Source organism: Fukomys damarensis, unplaced genomic scaffold, assembly GCF_012274545.1.
Source record: "Fukomys damarensis isolate Sample0158 unplaced genomic scaffold, DMR_v1.0_HiC HiC_scaffold_1, whole genome shotgun sequence".
NCBI lineage: Eukaryota > Metazoa > Chordata > Mammalia > Rodentia > Bathyergidae > Fukomys > Fukomys damarensis.
The window spans coordinates 12,331,964-12,356,683 of record NW_022900913.1 but is presented as its reverse complement, the minus strand read 5'-3'; positions in this window follow the sequence as shown (position 1 = coordinate 12,356,683).

Sequence of the window (24,720 nt, the reverse complement as noted above, 5' to 3'; positions counted from 1 at the left end):
ATATATATATTTATGTCAGAAGTGCACACATGTTCAAGGGCAGCAAGACTCATTTGCTTCAAAGATAAGATCAGGATTTGAGAACAAAATGATCCAGAAGCTACAGAAAGATTCAGATAAAGGAGGTGAGCCTAGTGAGTCTTCCACTCTAATATAAAATTAAAAATGTTTTAAAAGACTTAATTTCTAAAGTTTGACTATTATTAGAGCAATAACAGTACATATTTCACAATTCAGATTATAAAATAAATGGTCCAATAGGCACAAAAGTAGTATAAGTAGGAACAGAACAGGTAGCCAGAGTAAAGGCTGGGATGAGTTAGTGTCAAGTGCATGAAAATAATGTATCAAGTTGTCTGATAAGACTTTATTAGTCACTTTCCACTGTGTGCTGGGTAACAAACATCCTCAGGAACAAAAATTTCTTTCTTGGGCATTCAGTCTGAAGAAACAGATTTTATTTAGAACATATTATTCTATGGAAGAGGGATAGGGTGACAATGGAATTACACAGTAACCTCTAAGGATTTTATGTTGGTGACCTGGAACATATTATTCCTGCTGAAATTCCATTGGCCAAAAAAAGCTAGATTGCCAAGGCACACAGGCCAGAGAACTAAACTTCTTTCAAGTTGCTGTGTAAGTCACATGGCAACAGGCAGAATTTTAGCATCTTACAGAGCACACAGAGAATAAATACGGATTCCAATATAATCTATCATAAGGGATTTTCCCATAGCAAATGTTTCTAGGAAGGCATTTGAGACTTCTCAATCATCTCCCAAGAGTCAACTAGATAATATTACTGCAAAGCACTGACCATGTGTGATAAAATATTCTATTACCAGACACAAGAAGCCCTACGCAATGAATTTGAAACAGACAATATGAGGTAGAGCAGAAAAACTGAGTCCACATCAAGATTCATTGAAGGACGACATCACTTACTGATGACCACTGATGTTGCTCCTAAAAACAAGGTCTCCTATTGCCAGCCATGCCTCCATTGAAAAAAAGATGCCCTCACAGCTTTAACAACTTATTATCATTACTAATTTCTGCTTTATCTTTTAGACACAAAGACTGAGAAGGAAAACAACTTTACTTGAGGGTCAACAAAGCTGCGAATGTCCTCAAGACTTTTGGATGCTCTGAGATGATTACCTTTGGCTTTTAAACTATCCATTCAGCATGGTCTGTGTACAAATGAAACCCAACCCGAGTTCAGAATTGATCAACTACCATTCAGATGATTGTAGGACTTTGGAATCTCAAAGGGGACTACTTCTATGTGAATATTTCATTTTAATTAGCATGCCTATTTCTCAACAAGTTGATATTCTTTTGACAATCTGTGGCTTTGGCAACCTCTTAAATGTATCAAAAGACCAAGCACTTTCTAAGAAGATATGGCTTAATCATTTTTTCCTGCCAGAAGCACTTGTAACCATTTCCTTGTGAAATGTTTTTTGGAACATTAGGTCTTCTTGGCTCATGGTAGAACAATAAAAAAATAAATCTGAGCAGATGAGGTGCAGATGCAGAAATTCTAAATAACAGAGCCACTTAGAAGAACTTTAAGGTTTGAATCTAAAAATCATTTACGTGAATAAAATGCTGTTCTGTTTTTACTGGCTGTCATACATTAGACTTCCAATGTATCTAAAACAATGGAAAGTATCACTGAAATGGACTTCAAGGATTATTATCATACCCTCTGGAATGTAGCTTTTAGATTCTAAAAACCATTTTAATGCTAATCAGTCATTATTGGCAACAGTATTTAAAGTTGCAGTGTTTGCAACTTTAGAAGATGTAAAACCCAGACTTCACTACATGTAACTACAGTCTTAGTTGAAGACTGACTGTATCTTCTATAAATCCACACATTAAAAACTAATCTCTTCTTTGGAATATTTGGAGAGGTGGCCTTTGGGCAATGATTGGGTCATGAGTAGAGCCCTCATGAACAGGATTAGTGCCTTATAAAAGTGAACCAGAGTTCTTTTGCCCCTTTAGCCACATGAGGTTACAGCAAGAAGATAGCTTTCTATGAGCTGGAAAGTGGGCTTCAGCAGACACTGAATCTGCTAATGCCTTGACCTTGGAGTTGGTCCTAGCCTCTGGAACTGTGAGAAATAAACTGTGGGAGACCAGGGGAGAACTGAGGTCTAACTGTCCTCCTCTGTGAGCACAAGGGAGAAAGACTGCATTCAGGTGTGATGGCATATAGCAAGTTCTACGGAAAGGGCAAGATAGTTGAGATTAAGGTTAAGACAGCTGAGATTAAGTTGTTTAACAGAGTACGTACTAATGGATATTGGGAAGCAGATGAATCTTGAGTTACTTTGATTGTTTGTACCCATGTTTGGGTAAATAAAGGTAAGATGAGCCAAACATTGGGTGGAGGGGATGAGGACCCCTGCCTACTAGAGGCGAGAGCCCCCTGCTGCCCACACATCAAACTGACTCTGGGTCTCTCGCATCAGGGAGAACAAAATAGGGAGTCTAGGTCTTCCACAAGTGATGCCTGAGTGCAGAAAGCTCCAAGGAGTGTGCTGGCTCCAATAAATCTCTCTTATTTGTAAGCTCTCTGGTCTATAGGATTCCATTATAGCAGCCTGAGTGGACTGAGACACTCTTCATTTTTATGAAGATCTTTGCAATTTACTTTTTCTATTTCTATGAGTAAAGTTACGTTATGTTTACATTGATGGCTCCTTATCTTAAAACAGTTCAAAAAATGGCTGGTTACTCTTGTACCTCTGGGAAGAGTCTTCCATGTGCCAATAAAGTAGTGTGAAATAGTATATAAGAACAATAATTAAGGGTTAACATGGGTCTTGGAGGTTATAAAGTGATACAGTGACAGAAGGCATTACCAGTAAAAGCTTATGGGGGGATTAGGGAGAAGTGTTTTTGGTTAGGTTTGTTTTGGAGAGGTGAAAACCTTTGTCCCACTATGTGACCTATGATCGCAGATGAGGCCCCAGGTTGCCATGACATGAGTTGGCTTTACTGAATGTGATATTTCTATAGAACAATGAAGTAGAACGTCCTGTGACCCAGGGAACCCAGGCAGAGTCACTGTCAAGGTCAGAGCCACTTAAATTCGACAGAGGAACACATGGCCCCCAGAGGACATTCTTCTGAGTTTAAAGGGATGTTCGTTTTGGTCTTCATAAAGGTAAATTCTCAAACAGCAAGTAATCAATACCAAATCATACATGAGTCTCTATGAATGAAGGCTAGAATGTTGAACATGTTGATTAGAATGTGTAGGATAAGTAATGATATGGCTCAGAGCTTTTGCTTTACTCCAACAATACTTGATTTTCAAAAGGCAGGGAGTATCTAAGAAGCGACAGGCATTCCCAGCACCCAGATCTTTACTTCTGCAATATACTTCAATCAAAAGCAGCAGGAGTTTGGATAAGTGACTGACTCTAGGATGAGGCAGTCAAAATGAGCCTAGAGCATGGCCCAGACTCTAAAGTAGGGAAGTACTCATCCCCCCAAACCCCCACAGTGGCTGGCTGTGTCAAAAGACCACAGGAATCATCTGAAAGAGCTCCCAAGGGAAAAGACTGGAGACTTTGACTAACAACATAAATTTAAAAGTATTGTATGATTCAAAGTATAAAATAAGTAATCATGAGTTCATACTTGTATAATAAAAGGATAGAAGAATTCCAAACAATTCATATAGATACTCTGCTTTCAAGGACAGGGGCTATAGCTTCCCATTCCTCAGATGTGGGCTGCTAATTGTGTTTCCCTTCAAGAGTGAAAAGCACAGCATGGAAAAGAAGAGGGTTGAACAGGAAATTGACAGCAGAGAGACCTGGAAATCACTACACTAAGCGATCAAGGTCCACAGTCAAAAGTCATGCTGGTGGTAACTGGTATGGTAACAACATCTCTTTACATTTGCAGCCCATCTCCCTAAACCAGAATCCTAGTCTTATTGTGAGAAGAATATCAGATGATAGACCAAGGTACAGGGGCATCCCACAACATAACTGACCAATACTCCTCAAAACTGTCAAGATTGTAAAAGATAAGGCAAGTCTGACATACAGCCACAGCCCAGAGGAGCTTATGGAAGCGTGTGTAAACACAGGATTTCTGCTATGCCTGGGCCTGTTATTTATGCTTTTATATGTATATATCCTAAACTATATACTATCAACTGCCAATAGGTGGGTGGTGATTGTGGGATCATACCATATAAATGTACCTTTCCAGTGTTGTAAACAATGGTGCTATACGCAGTGTTCCTGGTACACATCTCTTTGTGCACACAAATGAGAGTTCTCTAGGATTGCCTGTCCTGAAGAATAGATCTGTGTATATTCAACTTTACTACAAATTGACTGATTGTCCTCTAATGTATTTGTGCCAATAATGGCGATGTTCTGCTAGATAATAACATTTTCTGTGGACTTACTTTTTGTACAAAAATACTATCACCTAATCTGATTATTGACCTCCTACTCTATTATTCTTTCTGTGACTTATGACTATCTTGAAAGCTTGCTTATTCATACTCAGAGGTTAAAGTCTTATTATAACTAAGCAGTTCCTAAAGAATGTGACGTATAATCTGAAAACAGTTGCATGAAAGAAGATCAATAAATATTTTAAACAATAGTGCCATCACTTGAATAAGAATATATCTTCCAAAGCTTATCACTCTGTATAGCTGTGCATCCTAATAATGTGTAAATGTACTATTTAAAAAACTGTCTTTACTTAATGGTTTGGTAAGGGTGTGAAAAAGATAGGAACAGAAAAGAGATGAGTATATCTTAAAATTGATTCAATCACCAGCATCTACACATCATTGTTTTTTTACTCTAAGGAGCATAAACCTGAAAAATGGAGGAAAAGAATTCCTGCTGTCCCCATTATAGCTAGGTTTATCGTGAGCATTCTTGGGAGGGTTGTCAAAGCAAGAAATTGCTCACTGAGTTGGCCTGCACTGCCTCCTCTAGTCCCCCACCCCCGCTCCTTACCCAATCCACCAAGGCTTGAAGCAAAGACAGCGAAAAATAAAAACAAACAATAACTGCACTGCTCTCTATGGGCGATTTTTATTATATTGTTTTATTTCAAGTAAAAGTAGATCTTCTTTCTCCTCTTTTGAGTCACCCCTTCAGTTTCGGCTCTTACTCCTCTTTGATTATATCACTTTCCCTTCTTTTCAAATTTCCCTCTGTCATCAGCATGGAAAATGCCAGATATGGAGGGCATACAAGGATGGAGTGATTTATCACAATAGTGCTTGGATGGGGTTAGGGGGAGGATTTTCCTTCACCCCAATTTCTGCCACCTTAGAGAACTGAAATAGTCTTTGGCTCACCCTTTTAATCATTTGGCCTTATTTTACCCAAAGGCTTTTGGTGTTAAGCAGTGATAGAGCTCTCTGGGTCTCCCTTCTCTAGCTACAAGATCATGTTGTATTGCTTTTTGTGCTTTTCTGCAGTGGAAGAGAACCTGATTAAAGACTTGACTAAATTTTTTTCTGAATAATTTATCCATAACACTAATGTCCTATTAGTGAACAGTGTAGTTTTTTTTTTTTTTAAAGCGTCACTTTAATTCAAAAGAACATAGTCCAGCTGTCACGGTACAGCTGCTGCCATTTTTCACATCCAGAAAGTGAGATTCCCGAGGTCCTTTGGCAGAGATTGGCTCTGTCAACACTAAGCTTAATACCACTACCATGGCTGGGTTCCACTTTCATATTCTGAGGTACAAATGGACTTGGTTAAAATGCTTGGATGTGTGGAAGTTATCATTTTTCAGAACTTCAATGGAATTCCTGGGCTTGCTTTTCTCAAAATAATAAGGGCATCAACCTCAGTGAGATAGCCACTTAGAAAAATATATGCAGGCTTCTTAGTTCTGAAAACATTAATGAAGAAAAATGGGGTAAATCAAGAGATTTATGTTTGTGTGTACAGATGGCTGAAACAATGTACCTCAATTTTTACATCACTTATATACTGGATATTAGAGAAATGCTTAAAATGGCTCCATGCATTTTTCTTTAGGCAGTTTAAAGGTCTGAGAATCTTGCATCCATAGACTTGAGAAGTGATTGAGTTCATCAGAGTACATTTATTAATTGCTGACTGTGTGCTCAGCATCCTGGGGTAACTCAGGATACAACTCTGAAATCTTAGCCTCTTTCCTCAGTAAGCTTATTACCAAATACATTTGCTTCATTGGAATGCAGCAACGAACTAGCACAAACTAAGCAGGTTAAAATGACAGCTCAGGAGGCCAGAGGTCCAAAGTCGAGGTTGTTGGTAGGGTTGGTTCCTTCCAGAGGTTGAAGGTGAAATTTCCCATGCCTCTCTCTTAGCTTCCGGGGCTGCTGGCAATCCTTGGTGTCCCTGGAGGCAGATGCTTCATTTCAATTTCTGCTTCCACCTTCACGTTGTCTCCCCTCTTTTGTGTCTTTGTGTCCTCTTCTCTTCTTACAAGGACACCAATCACTGGATTTAGGTCTATACTAAATGCAGGAGGGTTCTATCTAAAGATCCTTAGTTAATTATGTCTGCAAATACCCTATTTCTAAATAAGGTCATATTCTGAGGCCCGAGGCTGAAATGAATTTGGGTGGATACGAATCATCCTACTATATCAAGCAAATATGTAAGAAAATCCATAGATAATATTTTGTAAAATACAGCCCAGAGACCGATGGCAGTTCATGAAAATTCTTCACACATTTGCCCTCTGCTCATTGAGCTTCTGTATTTATCATAAGAACATGCAGTGATACCTTCTACACCATGGTACCACCTCTCTCCTGGGTTGGAATGCCATGTGCAGACCCGAGGAAGAGCTGAGATGCAGACCAGAGTGTCCACACTTCCTGTGGAAGCATCAGGCTTAATTAGCATGCACTACAAGCTTCCTGAGGTCCAAGTGTCTTAGATGATCCATCCTCCTGAGGGCACTGATTTTCATACATCCCTAAATCTGATTGATACCACAGTCTGTGACTCTGCTAACCACTGGCACCAAGGGGCTGTCATCACTACTATCCCACCCAGCTGTTCTCTGAATGACCCTTCACTTCTGGATCCAACTGACCTCATTCTCTGAGGACCATGATTCTTCTCCATGCTGCTCACTCAGCCTGATTTTCTTGTATACACCATGTGCTATGCCACGATGGGGCCATGAGATAGATCTTTTTATTCCTCATCACTAGTTGTAGACAATCTCATCCCTTCTTCAAAAATCTCTACATCCCCCGTCAGACTCCAATCCACCACCTGGTACCTTTTCTAGTTCTAGTCATCCTTCAACAGCCTCATTCATTGGCCTTTTTATTCTGTGGTCCATGGTTCTTTTTGAACATCGTCCTCGGTGATCTTGACATTCACGCTCATGATCCCCCATTATTGTGGCATCTCACTGTCTTTACCGTAACTTCTAGAAATCTTTTCCTCAACTGCACCGCAAGTATTCTTCTAAAGAAATGTAATATCATGGAAATAAGATGCCAGCTACAATTATAGGCCACATGTACATTGAAAGGTACAGTAGCCACAGTATAATAGTAAAATGAAATCAAATAAATTACTCTTAGTGAGATTTTATATGATCCAATATATCCAAAATACTGTCATGTCAACATACCCATAAAACCCCTTCTCCAGTTACAGTCAACTCTCAAGACCCGAAGCAGAACAGCTGACCGTGGCTGGGATAAACAAAACAACAAGCAGCTCAGGTGGGACCTCAGAGGCGCCTTGAAATCTACTGCACTGTCTGTCCCCTGGAGGACTTCTCTCACTCTCAGAGGCAGCAGGTGACATTTTCTCCTCTCTTCTGAAGCCAATGATCTCACTCTTCCTTTCGGTTAGAAAACACACAGAAGCAAGCAGAGCAGAGCAAGCTTGCGCTGCCCAGGCACATCTGTCAATCCAGAGGCACCCAAGACCTGCTCGTCCGTCCATTCTGCTGCTGACGCCATGACGAGGACCCGCCTTTAGCTCCGGCTGACTCTCCCCATCTGGCATCCTGTTCTTTCTCTCTGATTGAAGGACTTCACTCCTGCGTCTACGCCTCCTCCCCACCATCAGTTGTTACCTCCCCACGGCTCCAGCTCATCAGCACACGGAAAGCTGTAATGGATCACAAGTTAAAGAAAAACCCTTCTTGGACCTTAGAATCTTCTTCCGAAACCGTCTCATGTCTCTGCTTACCCTTAGGAGCAAAATTCCTCTGAAAAGTTGTTTACATTTGCCATCTCTAATTTTTTCTTTTAATTTCCATTTTTTATTAATTAACTTTATTGGTACATTTATATACACATAATGAACACATTCATCGTGTGGAATTTGTACCTGTACGTGACATATCTTGATTTTTATTTTTTCCCATTTCCTCTCTTCCCATTATTTACAAGAGCTTTGTTTCTGTTTTATCTTTATTTTTCTCATTTTTTTCTCTTCCCTTCCTTCCTTACCTCTCCTGCATCCATTATGCTCCTTCCATTTGAACATTTTCTTCCTGTTTCACAATATCTATTATACATTTTGGTTCTTATTGACACTTTCAGTTTCTCATACCAGAGAAACAATGTGATATTTACACATGTGTGTCCAATTTATTTCACTTAATAGTAAGGTCTCAATGTGCATCCATTTAGTTATAAATGTCTCCAGTTTCTCATTATTTATGGCTGGGTAGTACTCCATTGTATAAAAAACGAACCACATCTTCTTGATCCATTCATCAGTCGATGGGCATTTGGGCTGCTTCCAAGATTTAGCTATTATAAACTGTGCTGCTATGAACATGGATGTGCGTATATCACTGTGATATGATGCTTTTAATTCTTTGAGAAGATCCTTTGAGAAGAGAGAGGGATAGCTGGGTCTACCTCTAGTCCTGGTTTTCTGAAAAATCTCCACAGTGGTTGTGCTGGTCTATGTTCCCACCAACAGTGGAGAAGGATTCCTTTCCCCCCATAGCTCAGCCAGTATTTGTTATTGGTTGATTTCTTGATAAAAGCCATTCTTCTGAAGTGAAATGGAATCTCAGTATTGTTCTAAGTTGCATCTCTTGAATGATCCGTGATGTTGAACATTTTTTCATATATTTATTGGCATTCACTTCTTCATCTGAGAAATGTGTATTCATCTCAGATGCCCATTTTTGGATTGGGCCTTTAAATATGGGGAGTTTCATCTTTTCAGTTCTTCTTATATTCTAGATATCAGTCTTTTTGTCTGACGAACAGCGGGCAAAAAATTTTTCCCACTCTGTGGGTTGCCTCTTTACTTTGTTGTGATTTCCTTTGCTGTGCAAAAGCTTTTTAATAAGGTGAGGTCCCAGTTGTTGATTCTTTGTAATATTTCCCTTACAATCGGGGTTTTGTTCATAGTCTTTGGTTACACCTGTGTCTTCAGGAGTTCCATCTATTCTCTCTTCTAGCAGACTTGGTGTTTCTGTTTTAATATTTAGATCTTTGATCCATTTTGATTTTAATCTAGTACATTGGTCTAGTTTTAGTCTTTGACATGTGGAAAGCCAGTTTTTTTCCAGCACCATTTATCAGAGAGAGGCTGTCTTTCTTCCAGGAAAGGTGTTTGGCCCCTTTGTCAAAGATGAGGCTGTGGAGTGTGTTTGGAGTTGTTTCTACATTTTCTATTCTGTTGCACTGATCCTTGGGTCTGGTGGGTTTTTATTTTTTGCCAGTACCTTGCTGTTTTTATTTCATTAATTCTTCAGGTTAGGGATTGTGATACCCTCTGATTTGCCTTTGCTGCCTAGAATTATTTCTGCTATTCTAGGTCTCTTCTGGTTCCAAATGAATTTTAGGATTGTTTTCTCTAGTTCTCTGAGGCGTGTTCTTTGTATTTTGGTCAAAATTGCATTAAATCTGTATAAAATTTTGTGACTTTGGCCCTTTTTACTATGTTGGTTCTTCCTACCCACAAGCAAGGGATAACTCTTCATTTTCTGATATGTTCTTGGATATAATTTTTCAGAGTACTATAGTTTTCAAAGTAAATATTTTTTACTTTCTTAGATTGATTCATAAGTATTTTTGAACTGTTGTGAAAGGGATGGTTTCCCTAATTTCTCTCAGTGAGTTTGTTATTAGTGTACAAGCATGCTATTGATTTTTGAGTGTTGACTCTATATCCAGAACTGTATCCACAACTGAATTTGCTTATTAAATCTAGAAGTCTTCTGGGGGATTTTTTGGGTATTCTATGTAGAGTATCATGTCATTTCAAATAATGATAGTTTAACTTCTTCCTTTCCTACTTTTATTTCTTTCTCTTGTCTAATTGCTCTGGCTAATGTTTCCAGGACTATATTGAGTGGTGATAATGGGCATCTTTGTCTTTTTCTTGATTTTAGAGTGAAAGTGTTCAGGTTTTGACCATTTACTATGATGTTAGCTGTTGGTGTGTCATAGATGGCTTTTGTCAGATTGAGATAAAGATCATCTCTTCCAATTTTCTGTAGGTTTTTTTTTTTTATCATGAATGGGTGTTGGACTTTGTCAAATGCTTTCTTTTTTTAATTTTTTATTGAGTTTATCAGTACAATCTAGGTATACAATACAGTTACATTCATTACTGGGATCCTGTACCTTTACATGACAGGTCTTGGTTCTCATTTTTTCCCCTTGTCCCTGCACTCCCTTCACCCCCCATCCCCTCCCTATTAACAAACCCTTTAGTTCCATTTTTTCATTTTCTCATATTGTTTCTTTTCCCTTCTTTCCTTTCCCCTACCCTTCCCACTTTCCCTACATCTTTAGCCCTTTTCTTCCTATTTCACACTCTTAATTATCCCATTAGGATCTTGTGTACTATTATAGTTTTTCACACCACAGAAACTATTTGGTATTTACATGTGTGTGACTTATTTACTTCACTTAAGAGTATATCCTCAATATGTGCCCATTTTCCTATGAATGAGTCTAATTTCTCATTATGGCTGAGTAGTATTCCATTTTGGCAAATGCTTTTTTTTGCATTTATTATGATGATCATGTGATTTTTGTCTTTGGTTCTGTTAGTATGGTGTATTACATTTATTGAGTTGTGTGTATTAAATGATCTATGCTTCTTTGGGATGAGTCCTGTTTGGTTGTAGTGTATCATCTCGATGATTTCCTGCATTCTGTGTGGCAGTATCTTATTAAGGATTTTTGTGTCTATGTTCATTAGAGAGATTGGCCTGGATTTCTCTTCTTTTGGTTGGATCCTTCTCTAGTTTTGGTATCAAGGTATTTCTTGCTTCCAGGAATGACATTGGGAGTATTGTTTCCCTTTCAATTTCATTAAAGAGTATGAGGAGTAGTAGAATTAGATCTGTTTTGGTAGGCTTTTCTTTGTCGATATGTTTTTAATTACCTCTTCCACTTCATTGTCTGTTATTGGTTTATTTATAATTTATAATTGTAAATTATAAGGATGATCATCCAAGCTTTGGGAAACTAAAGAGGGCAAGAGACAAAAGAATGAAGAAGAAAGCAAAAGAATATCAAAGTGAGCCAGAAGGACTAGCAACAACGTTCATTCACATGAAAATATAAAAAAGCCAAGAAAGACAATTGAGGAAAGAGAGAAACAGGATGAGCAAAACAAAACAATAAAACTAAAAACCTAAACAACTCTCCCCCAAAAATACCAACAGAAAAAGGAAAATGAAATAAAGAGAAAGAAGAAAAAAATTCCTTTGGTGCCCACAGTTCTGTGGTAATGCCCAAGTCAGAGCTCACATCTTTGCTTGGTAACCCCACTAAGTCAGCAGTAGGATTAGTGTTCAATGCTGGGCTTATCTTGGCCTCCAGATGTGGGAACTGGGACCAGTCTTTAGCCAGCAGCTTTCTGGATGTCTCGCCAAGGTCTCCTTACCATGTTTTTGTCTTCATGTCTCTCCTGGTTGCTATAGGGCCATCAGAGAGAGGCAGCCCAAGGGACCAAGTACATTTGGCCCCTCCTGGTCCTTGAACAGCCTCCTCTGTTCCACACAACTGGCTCCTTTCATGGGCTGCCACCCTCGTCCCACCACCATGGCCCAAGGCTGCTTGCACTGCTGGTTCCAAGTCAGAGACATGCTGACTTCCCGGCCCAAGGGTGTGTGCAGCTGCTCTGGTTGGAGCTGTCTCTGTGGTTCAAGTCTCTCTCTCCTGCAGGCTGTAGGGCAAGGAAATGTTGTGTCCGCTCAGCATCTTCAATGCTACTGGTCAGTCCCTAACCTTGTCTAGAGGTTCCAATTGCCTGCTATGGTACATGACAGAGAAAAAACCTAACAAACTGGTGGCCTATCAGGGAGGTAGCAGCTTCCTGGTCACTTGCCTTTGTGTGCACTGGCTAAATTTGTTGCCAGGCTGCAGTGTCCTCTGTTTGCAAGAAAGCAAGAGGCGAGGGGTTTTATACCCCAGATCTATCCTGCTGATTGAGTTTGTCACACATTTGCCATCTCTCCATTTTGTGGGGGGGGGACTTCCCAGGAATGCTGTTTCCTGCTCCTTGCATAGGTTGTAGATCCACAGGCAACCCTGTGGGCTGGATAATCATTTTACAAAGCCCCATGCTTATGTTTTGTCTGATCAACATGTCTCTTATTTCAGATTGATTTTGGTAACAGGATGTGTGTTCCTCCACTTCTTCCAATTTCCTATGTTTTTAAGATTTTCTCTGAGTAGCTCCAATGTAGCTCCTTCTCTATTCAGCCATGTTGAGTCAATGTCTGAGTTCCATTTTAATACCCCTTATTTAGGCTTTTGTTTCCTTTCTTCCTCCTCCTCCTTCTTCTTCTTCTTTTCTCTCTCTCTCTCTCTCTCTCTCTCTCTCTCTCGTCCTTGGGCTTGAACTCAAAACTGCTGCACTGAAGTATATCCTCAGAACTTTTTAATTTTTTGAGACAGTCTCATAGGTTCTTGAAATATAGCAGTGGCATGATAACTTTTGAGTTGAGATCCACAACTTTGAGCCAAAGGAGAAGGTCCAAGGACAGGGAATGAACTTGGGAGACTCAAGTTCAGAACCAGACATCATGTGAAGAAGACTGATAATTATACAGGACCTCTCATTATACAGTATGATAATTTAACTTTAAAATTGAGCATGAAAGAGAACTTCATATATTTCCAAAAGAAATTGAGGTAGCACTGTTCCTTCCTAACTTCATTTGAGCAAATTGTAGAATTTTTGCAGCTCACAGGAGTCAAGTTAAGTAATTTCTCATGGTGAATTTATTCTGGAGGCAGAAAAATGTAAGACAGTGAGAGAAGCACATTAATAATTTGTCTTTGGAGCAGGATCCAAATGGCACTTTTTGCAAAGAATGGGAGAAATATTCTCATTCCACACTTAAAATCACTTTCCAGTTTTTATAGTTAGATGCTTCAAAATATTTCCGTGTGAAGTTATATGATCGCCGAGGATTTGCTTCCAAGTAACTTTGGGACCTAGGGTGAATAGTGGTGGTCATGGGTGGAGCAAAATTGCTGAAACAGGAATTCACCAAGTTATTTTCTCCACTTTGTATGTATTTGAAAGTTACCACGCTAAAACGTATGAACAACTACAGCAACAAATACCTAGAAGTCAAACTAAGTTTTTATGATCCTCCCAAGTAAATAAACAAGCAAAAAATCAAGTCTCCAAATTCTCCCAAAGGAGGGGGAAACTCCAACAAAAACAAATAAAAACAAACCCCCAAACAAGTGAACTCTTCTGTTCTGTGACATTATTTGTCCTAGTCCTATCCCGAAAAGATGCCAATCAATGTTTGCATAGCCAGGAGAAAGGAAATTTCTCCAAATTTGAGAAGACAAAGAATGAAGAGAGTGCTGTAGAAGCCAGTTGAGGTCTCAGAGTCCTTCCTGGCTGAGATAGGCTGCAGGCTGCTCTGCTGCTGCTTGGCCTCTGATTGGTGCCCACCAGATCCTGAAAAGCCTGACCCAGAGGTGTTTGCAGCCAACTCTGGAAGTTTGACTCTGTGTTCTGGCTTTTACTTTGCTCCTGTCTCTCTTTACTGAGTCATTTTTCTCCAATGTCTTTATCTCTACCTTTTTCTTTTTTTAAATTTCTATCATTTTCTATGAGGTTATTTTCAGTCCAGAATGGCTACTTCCTTCCTGGCCTGATGTACTCCTGGCTTTACATTCCTCTGTGAACTTTGCCTGGTATCATCATGTCTAGCCAGCTTCTCTCCTATATTTGTTGCTTTTGAGGGAGGAGAATATTCATCCCAGGCACATTGTCATTTACTCTGTATTTCCAGCAGAAGTAAAGCTTTATGAACTACTGCAGGTGTGAGAGATATAGTACTCAAATACCTCAAGGTATTGTTATCCCTTGTCATTCCTCAACAGGAGACGGTCTCAGCCCTCATGCCACAGGCTCCATTTTATCAGCCTTGCCACTGGGACCCTCCAGATTTTCAAAACCCAACCGGAATTCCACTTTCAGTGGATTGAACAGGAGATACAAAGGATACAATCATAATTATTTGTGAGAAGGAGGAGATTTCTTCCCATTTAGTAGGATTGGTAGTACGCAGGGCCTTTATACAATCTTTTCATATAACTTTATAGATATTTGATGTAATTATGAAGAGTTTTCTGAATGCCTTAGACCTAAATCTAGTGGAGGTGATGTGAATTCCTCCTGACTCACCTGTTCATCACAGGCATCCTCCTGCAGGTGTGATCAGACCTGCTGACACTACTGGTCTACATAATTAAAATCAGCATATTTGATTTCTTTTAAACACACTCTGGCTTGTACCTTTCCACACACTTTCTGCTCTCCCCTGGATGTTGTACTTCAGTGGTTCCCACCCCCAGCAGCTCCTATTTGAGCCTTTTGGAAGAATTGTGATCACAGTGTCAGGGTGTTTTTAGATTTATGTCTTTAAAAAAAACGCACCTCTCTTAGGACTTTGCTTTGGCCTTAGGTCAATCTGATCATTTGACCATGCCTAGCTAGAAGTGTGGGAGGTAGAGAAAAAAATTCCTTTTCTGCAGCCATGTGCTGTGTGCCAGTTAAATATCAGGTTTATTAGCGCAGAAAAAGGGCTGAACTACTATTGGATGACAACAGGAAACTTGGATAATACACATTGATAAAAGAATAATCATAAAACCTAGAAAGACTATATTGCAATCAGCTGTATTTTACAAGTGGGGAGAGGGAGAGGGAGAGGGAGGGAGGGAGAGAGAGAGAGAGAGAGGGAGAGAGAGAGGGGTGGATATGAATATGATGGATAAGCTCTCCTTAAAGAAGAGATGTCTATATCCTGTCAGGGGGATGACTTTAAAGGAGACATTAATAATCTGAGTTCTTAACACCTAGTGTATTTGTACTTTATTCAAATGCATGATAATGAACATCATGCTTTGTGTACTAGGACCATAATGTAATTTTATACCTGCCTAATCAGATATGTGGCATAACAAAGAACTTTTTAATTTCCTCATTGTAATAAGTGATCACGGTTGTAAACAGGTATGAGTATGATCATAGGTTTGCTAATACCTGCGGATGGGGAGAGTCTGCTGTTAGGTGCAATCATTCCTCCCGCCTTCCTCCCCGTTAGCTGTGCCTACCCCGTGGTTAAATGCTATCCTTTTAATCAGTCTTGATTGCTTTGCCCGTGCCTAGACCTGCTCAGGAACTCCTCAGAGGCTCATTGTTCTGTGGGAGACAGCTGTTCTTTACTAGCGCAGACTGACTGGAGTTATCTATGGTGACGATAATAATAAATTGTCTACACATATGCATGTACCGCATGGGGCCCCTGATGGAAATTAGTGCTTTACGCATATGTGGTGGTGCGTTGCTCAGCATTTACAAACATTCAGCTCCACTGCGCCTGCCCCAGCTGCTGCAAGGACTGCTTTTAGCAGGAGGGGTGAAAAAATGCCCTCTGCACCTCCAAGACTCCCTTCCTTTTTTCCCTAATTAACTTCTTTACCGTTTAAGTTCCCACCTAAGTTCTCACTGGAGTGAGGTGCTATCCCCTTGCGGTTTTGATCTGTATTTTCCTGGTGATTACCGACGTACAGAAGGTTTTATCCTGTTGGCCATGCCTTCTTTAGAGAATTGCCTATTCAGACCATTTGACCATTTTTTAAAAGCAAAATTTTAGCTTTTAATTTTTTCTTTTGGTGGGAATATAAAATAGTACAACCACTATGGAAAAAGAGTGTGGAAGCTTCTCAAAAAAGAATAAATAGAACCATTATATGACCCAGCAATCCCACCACTGGGCATTTATCTAAAGGAAGTAAAATCATTATATTGAAACATACTGGCAATCCCAGGTACTGTATGTTATCTTGTCATGCTATTATAGCCAAGATGTGGAATCCAATGAGGTATCCATAAATAGATGAATGGATAAAAAAATGTGTTAAGGCGTGATTGAAAGCTACAGTGAATGTTTAAATTTAAAAAATCTTACTACAGTAACAGAAACATCACCAAGAGTTATGGTATAAATGCCTTTGAAGCAAGGGGGACCATTTGAATATTTTGAGGGGGGGATTCGTGGCAGTATGTTTTTTACTGTAGTACAATTTTAAAATTTAAATGTTTACCATAGCTTTTGATCATTACCTTACACAGCGAAATAGTGTTCAGCCATAAAAAGGAAATAATTCTGTCATTTACGGAAATATGGTTGGAACTGGGGGCCAGAATATTAAGTAAAACTGAGCCAGAAACAGAGAGATAGGCGTGGCATAACCTCTCTGATATGTGGAGTTTAAGAGAGCTAAGCCAGTAGAGCTCTTGAGTACAGTGTTTACCAGAGGCCAGGGAGAGGAAAGAAGAAAAGGAGACGAGCAAAGTAGTGGGTGCAAAGTCACAACCAGACAGAAGGAATATATGTTGCTTTGTCACACAAACAGTGAGTATAGAGAACAATATTGTGTTGTTTAACCTGAAAGAGCCGGATGTTTTGAATGTTCACATCAGAGAGACATGATAAATGCATAAACTAAGTGTGTATCTAGTTGATCAGCATCTGATGTATAAAATACCAGAATATTACACTGTACCTCATAAAGATGCATAATTACCTGTAAATAAAATCATTTAAAAATACTGATTGTTAATGGGAAGAAAAGTGGAATCAGATCCTTGCTAGCTTGTTTGAAAATAATTTTTTGCTTAACATTGCCAATCCGAGTTTCTTTATTGCTCATCTAGCTTTTAAAATAAATATATACAAAAACCAGAGATCTCCTATTTGAGGTAGCCTAATTTCTTTTAAAGCACTTTCCCATGTGCCATGTATTTATGGGTGTCATCTACTCGGACACAGTGACACAATGACAAATGTCTCCCCTTGTTGTGTGGAACATCTCTAAAGCAGAAAATACGGTGTTCACTACACTGGCCTTTCAACAGTAATCTATTTTAAAGTTGAGAGAGTAGTATTAAAGGGCATGATATTTACAGTATAGCAAGCACTTTTCAGGGTCTCTGGTTTTTATTTTCAGGTCTTTATGTTAATGCTATTCTTTTCCTTCCTAGTTTTGCATATCTTTATGCTAACTACAATTGGCATGGAAAAAAAAATCACATTTTTTTTCATTTTGTACATCAGCATAAGGTACCAGTGAAATTTTGGTACCACAATTTACTGTGTAGTTTACTAGAGCAGTATAAATTGGGGTTAGAAAATCTCCATGTCTTACTTGATTTTCACTGTGTTCACTATGGCAAAGAGAACTAGAAGTCCTTTCCCCACCAAGGGATTCCAGTGTGTGAGGCCAGAGGAAATCACACTGGACACGTTGCAGGTGGCACCCAAGAATGATGTGGTCAGTAAGTGGAGAGAGACTCCTCCCACTGAAAACCTTGCTGGTTTTCTGCTGGGCTAGTTCTGCTCTTTTTGTATATCCATCTGTGTCTTTACTCTTGGCAGTTTTATCTAGATCTTTTATAGTAGAGATTTCTTTGATATAATAGCAACACTGAGCCTTTTCACTTACTTTTAAAATGACTGCAGAGTAATGAAAAGTACTGGGGATTGAAAAGTCCTAGGTTCTAATATTGCCTGCCTTAACTGTGTGACCTCTTCTCAGGGATATGTGAAGTAAGAAATTTGAAAGGTCTTCCTTGTGTCAGAGATGTATGTTGCTTTTTTTGCTCTCTTGTCCTACTAATCTCCTATTGATTTTTCTTGAGTCTCCTGAGATGGTATGAGACAATACACTTTTGGAAATTAATTGCCTGATAGTATTCAGATGGTTTTCAGTGGTGGAATAGATAATAAAAATTTTATTTTAATTGGATAATCATGGCATTAAGGTTTATGTCTAGATATTCCCTGAAAGCCTCATATGCTTCTAGGTGGGGCTTTTGGGAGGTGACTGAATCATGGGTATGTGATACTGGATCAGTCCACTGATTGGTTTAGCATAGTCCTAGGTGTGGATGATAGATTTGCTACAGAGGGAAGACTCACCAGTGGGCAGCGCCAACCAGTGGGCCACATCATGAAAATATGTGTATTTTATTCACTCCTATTTTTATCTTTCACTAATCTTGAATAATGTATGAATCACATGGTGTGAAATTAAATTTGAGAGACTCAAAAATTAGACCTTTTCATACAGCCCAATTGCAATAGCTGAGATCTTAGTTTGTGAAATGATTGCTGTTCACACAGTGGAAATATGAAAGCCAGTTAAAATGTATTGATTTCCACCAACTCACCAATTCATTAAATTATGATGCTATCTGATCTCCACTTGTCTTCCTGAATTTATGATTTATTTTAGCTCTTTCTGTCCTGCTCATAGCACTGGACAGCTGGCACTGGGGACTATCATCCAGGGGGTGGGACTCATTGTTGTTCCAGTTGCCTTTGGCCAGGGAAGCACTGGTGGGGACTCGTCGGGTGGGAAGAGGGAGGTCACGTGCTTCCTCGAAGACTGCTCCTCCCACTGAATGAGTCCCTCCACGACAACAGCCACGGTCCCGTCTCCAGTGCTCCAGCACTCTCTGTGGGCTCTGCCAATCCTAATTATGTCCTTGCTCCTCCAGCCTTAGGACTGTAAAGACTGCATTGCTGCTGTCTTTGTGCTCTGCCATCATACCATCCCCTACCTCTTCATATAATCCCATGAGAAGTTCTTTTTTTGAGAGCTACTGGATTTGAATCATCCTTATGAATTCTGGTTCTTATGGAAACTCTCTGATTTTCACTCCCAGTGCCCTCAATTCGCCAGAAGCCTGCACATGGGAGCCCTGTGTCTTACTCCATGCATGATGCAGTAACACAATTTAGAGACTGGGTGATTTCTTTCTTTTGAGACAGGATCTTGATAGATTGCCCAGGTTGACCTCCGACTCGTAATCCTTCATGAGTTGCCAAGTAGCTGGGATTGTAGGTGTGCACCACTATGTCCAGCTCCAGACTAGGTCATTTTTAAAGATCAAAAATTTTCTCCTCACAGTTGTGGATGCCAAGAAGCCCAAGATCAAGGTGCCACCATCTTTTCTTGACTGGTGAAGACTCCTCCCCTGGAGGGGAGGAGTGCTGTGTCCTCACACGGCAGAGAGCTGACAGATAAGCTAGCTGAGGGTTGCATGAAACCTTGTTTATAATGCTGTGAAAAACTTCATGTAATTCATGAAGGAGCAGCCCTCATGGCCTAATCCTCACTTACAGACCCGTTTCTTGATAGCATTGCATTAGTAACATATGAAGATTTGGGGAAACAGTCAAACAATAGCACCCAGATTCTCCATTTTCTATTCTCAGGCCCTTTAGCACTTACATTAATAAAAAATCTTCTTCCTTGGGCTATTATCTGATTGTCTCTGCTAGAAATGCCTTCCATTAAATTTTATACTTTTACCTTATTTAGGGAATGTAAGAAGGAATGAAATCACATGCATGAAAAACATTTCATCTTCTCTAATATTGTTTGAGTGAATCCCTAAAGCCTTCCACATGATAAACTCCACCATGGAAGTGTTTCTTTTTTGTCTAACCCAAAGTCATAATTGAATATATAATTTTTCTATGAATTCTCCAAGGCATTTTAGGCAGTAGCTTGAGTAAAAATTATGCATAAAAATATGGCATTTATATTATTTTTATTTAGTGGTAAAGTCAGGGGTCTTTGGGCAGACAGCTATGCTGTGTGGGTGAGGTATTGTTGCTTTTTGGCTAGCAGACATAACAGGTCTCAGTGCTATGGAAGAAATGAAATGGAGAAATTTCAAGAAAATTTGAGGGGTATAAATATACTCTATAATAAACTTTACTATATCATACTGTATAAAGCTGAACTCACTACTGTAGAGAAAAGATTTCTATATTTAAAAAATGGGACAGAGAAGGAAAAAGATATAAAAAATAATGAGTTTTAAAGAAAATTGAAAAGCAAGGTGTATCAGCCAGTGTTACTAGAGAGAAACAGATGTAAGATATATGAGTGTGTGAGAATTTACAAGATTGGCTTGCAGTGGGCCCCCAGAATTGGATGAGGAAGATTGCAGAGGGTCTGTCTGCACTCCAGAGACCAAAGGGTCCAGTTGAAGGCCTGGAGCTCACTTTAGTGTCCTGTGTGAGACCACGTCAGGAGGCCTATGGGTCAGGCTGGAGAGTCTACACCGGAAGGCTGAAGGATCTGCACCGGAAGCTGACGAGTCGGGGCCGGAAGCCAGGAGATGAGGTCCAAGGTGAAGGGAGGACGGGAGCTCCTCTGAAGATACAGAAGCAGAGTGTGCTTCCTCATTTCACCTTCATACCATCCAGGCGACAAAGCCCTAGGGTGGGTCTTCTACACCCTAGGATGTGGAATTGGAGAACCAATTTGAGTGAGCTTCTCCTACTCCAATTTACACTCAAGGTATAAAAGCACAAAACAGTTTTCATATGGAGGAAGGTCAGAGTTTTACAAAATATCATAATTTAGGCTAAATGGCCTCCTAACCTCTTGAAACGTTGGACGAAAGAAATAATTTTTTAAAAAGTGACTTAAGTCTTCATGGCAAAGTTAGATATATAAGGAAATTTTATTAACTAAATAAAAGACAGGGCCAGGGATTTAGTTCAGCAATGCTACCATCTGCCTCACAAGCGCAAGGTCCTGAGTTTGATCCCTGGTAGAGAGAGAGAGAGAGAGAGAGAGAGGAAATTATTTATAATTTTAGAAAAGACTATAAATTGCCTAAGAAATCAAACTTTAAAGGAGATATGGGTAAATACATGTGGTTTTAAAAAATTAGAACACTAACAAAGTAGAATGATTGAGGCAATTTAAAAAAATATTCCCAATAGATAGATATAAAAAGAACTCCTAGAAAAAAAATGTATTAAAAATGAGACAAAATTTCTTGACTATTTTCCAATGACTCAAGACACCCATATTAAGATTTTTAAATGGCACTGTCAAAAGAGACAAAGCTTATACATTCTTCAGTATATTGACAGTATGGCGGAATTGTTGCTATCTCAAATGTCTCACCTTTAGAATCCATGAAGAGCCACCATAAAATATCTCACCAATTAAAATGTTTTGTAACTAATAACACCTGGGAAGTACACTTCTTGTAAAAGTTTATTTTGTGTTTTCCTAAAAGGTAAGTCAAAGTCCTAATGCCTGGGACCTGTGACATTATTTGGACATGGGATGTCTTCAGATACTCAGACGAGGTCCTGATTCAATATGGCTGATTCCTTAAAGAACGAGAAAATAGATTCATTCATAGGAAAATGGATACATATTGAAGATATACTCCTAAGTGAAATAAATAAGTCACACATGTGTAAATACCGGATAGTTTCCCTGGTGTGAATAATCCGCAATAATACATAAGATCCTAATAAGATTACTGACATTTAGAAATGGGAAGAAAGGAGCTAAAGGTGTAGGGAAGGTGGGATGGGTAGGGGAAGGGTAATAAGGGAAAAGAAAAAAATGTGAGATAATGAAAAGATGAAAATAAAGTGTTTGTAGATGGGGAGGGGAGGAGGGGGTGAAGGGAGGGCAGGGACAAGGGGAAAAAATGAGAACCAAGACTTGTCATGTAGAGGTACAAGATCCCAACAAATAGTGGCCAAGCATAGTGTTTATGAAACAAAAGTGAATGCTTCTGCATACAATGAAGTTAGAGAGTTTTCAGAATAGCATACAGGGTAGAAAATTAACAATCACCTTGCTCTTGTGTTTGTACATGTATTAAGGCTCTGCAGAAATAAACCAACAGGAGCTATATACATATGCGCAGATACACATACAGGTGCACACACACATATACACGTATACACACACCTGTACACATAAACACATAATACCCACATACGTATGTATATATACACGCAGTTGACCCTTTGTGCCTTGGGTTCCACATTCATGGATTCAACAAAATGCAGATGGATTTTTTGTCATTTTATTTTATTTTTTTTATTAGTGCATGTTTGCAGCACATAATGTTTACATTCTTCGTGTGGAGTTGGTTCACATACATAACACAATTTAATTCCTTTTTTCATCCCCTCTGCCCTCCTTCCAATGCCCTCCCTCACCTTTTGATCCCCTTTTCGTTTGTTAAAGACCTAGCTCCCTGTGTCCTATTATCTATTTTCTATTTTACTCCTTATTTATACTTGGGTTTCTCATATAAGAGAAATCATGTGATATTTACTCTGTGTGTCAGATTCATTCATTTAATATTATGATCTCCATGGTGCATCCATTTTCTGGAAATCAAATACTTTTAGAAAGTCCATTTTTTACTGAAAATGGGCAGACTTCTTTTTCTTGTTATTATTCTCTAAACAATATTGTATAACTTCTATCTATGTAGCATTTATATTGTATTCAATATCATAAGTAATCTAGAGATGATTTAAAGTATATAAGAATATGTGCATAGGTTGTGTGCGAACACTACACCTAAGATTTCCGTACCAGAGGTGGGGTTATGGAACCAATTTACCACAGATACTATGGGATGATTGCCTGCAAATTTTGATATAAATGTAGATAATTATAAAGGGTTGGATCACATGATTATGGAAGGCTGAAGAGTTCCACTATGTGCTATCTATGAGCTGGAGCCAAAGAAAGTAGGTGCTTCCTCCTTGGGTAGGGTGGAATAGTTCCTACCCAAATCCAAAGGTCCAAGGACCAGAGGTGCCAACAATGTATGTCCTGACTTCAGTCTGAAGTCCTGAGAAGCAGCGTGGGGCAGGAATGAGTGTGAGGGTGATGGAAGATGGATGTTTGGCTGGAGGAGAGAGAGAGAGAGATAGAGAAAGAGAGAGAGAGAGAGAGAGAGAGAGAGAGAGAGAGATCCCTTATGCTAATCAAGCCCACCTGTCCCTATATTTACACCCTCTACTCTGATGGTTAATTTTTTGTGTCAACTTGATAGCATAAGGGATTCCCAGATGGCTGATAAAATATTACTTCCAGGTGAATCTTTGAGAGTGTTTCAGGAAGAGATCAGCATTTGCACCAATGGACTGAGTAAAGGTCATCCCACCAATGTGGATCTGTTGAGGGCCCAAACAAGGTAAAGAAGTAGAAATTTCTGTACTCTCTCTCTCTCTCTCTCATCTCTTTCATTTCTCTCTCTCTGCTTGAGCAAGTAATCCAATGACAAAGAAATAGTGGAGCTGAAGTGGATGTTCTTGAAAAATACAAGATGGCAGGAGGGCACTGGGAAAGAAGTTACAAACCAGTTAAGAGTGTACTCATAGCAGCCTCTTTCATCTGTGAAAAATAATGAAATGAAAGAATGAGAAACACATCTTGGTAAGATATAACGTTCAGTGCTAAATGGAGAAGTCACTCAAAATCATCCATTTTCATGAGAAAATGTGATGTCTACTGTTGTCAGAAGTGTTAACTAAGGACAGTTGCTCTGATGGAAAGGAAGACACACTTACAAGATACCACAAAAATGCTTTTAGTACTTGGAAATAAGTTGTTATCATTTGACCCAGAGACTTCCCTTAACTCTTTCTCACACATTTATAGAGAATTGTTGGCCACATGCAGGCATATCTACAAAGTAGTTACAGTCCCAAATATTATTACAGGAAGAACAAAACATAGTGGAAAAAAATAAAAAGCTAACTGAGTCAAATAATACACTAGTCTCAGAAATACCTTGTGTAAATTTAGTCTCAGTTAAGTTAAATGACAACCACTTAGAAATGCATGGCAGAATTCCTTTAATAAAGTGTAAAATCCAGAGTTAATAGCTATATGTATTTAAGTGGCATACATTGATTGCTGTGCATAATTTATTGCACACATTACATGTAAAGTCTGGTGGGCAATAATAAATGTGATTTTTAAGTCACAAACTTGTGGGAAGCCTATTTCTTACTCTCTTGAGGCCAGTTCTAGAAACCATTAAAATTAGAAAAAAGAATGAGATTTATTTATTTGAGAATCATCTGTTTCTTTCTCTTAAATACACTTTAAAATGATTTATTTATATTCTTATAATACAATTTTATCAAATTTTAACCACTTAATCACCCAAGGGATACACTAATTTTTAAGGTTTTAGGTATCTAACTTTGTTCTGCATTTTTAAATGAAAAATGAACTTTTCCTGTTGTGGATTTGTGAATGTACATTGTAAAAATCTTGAAAATTCAAAGCTAGAAAAATAAAACATAATATTCCCAACACAGATGGAATTTTAATGATTATTGCTTAATCTCTCT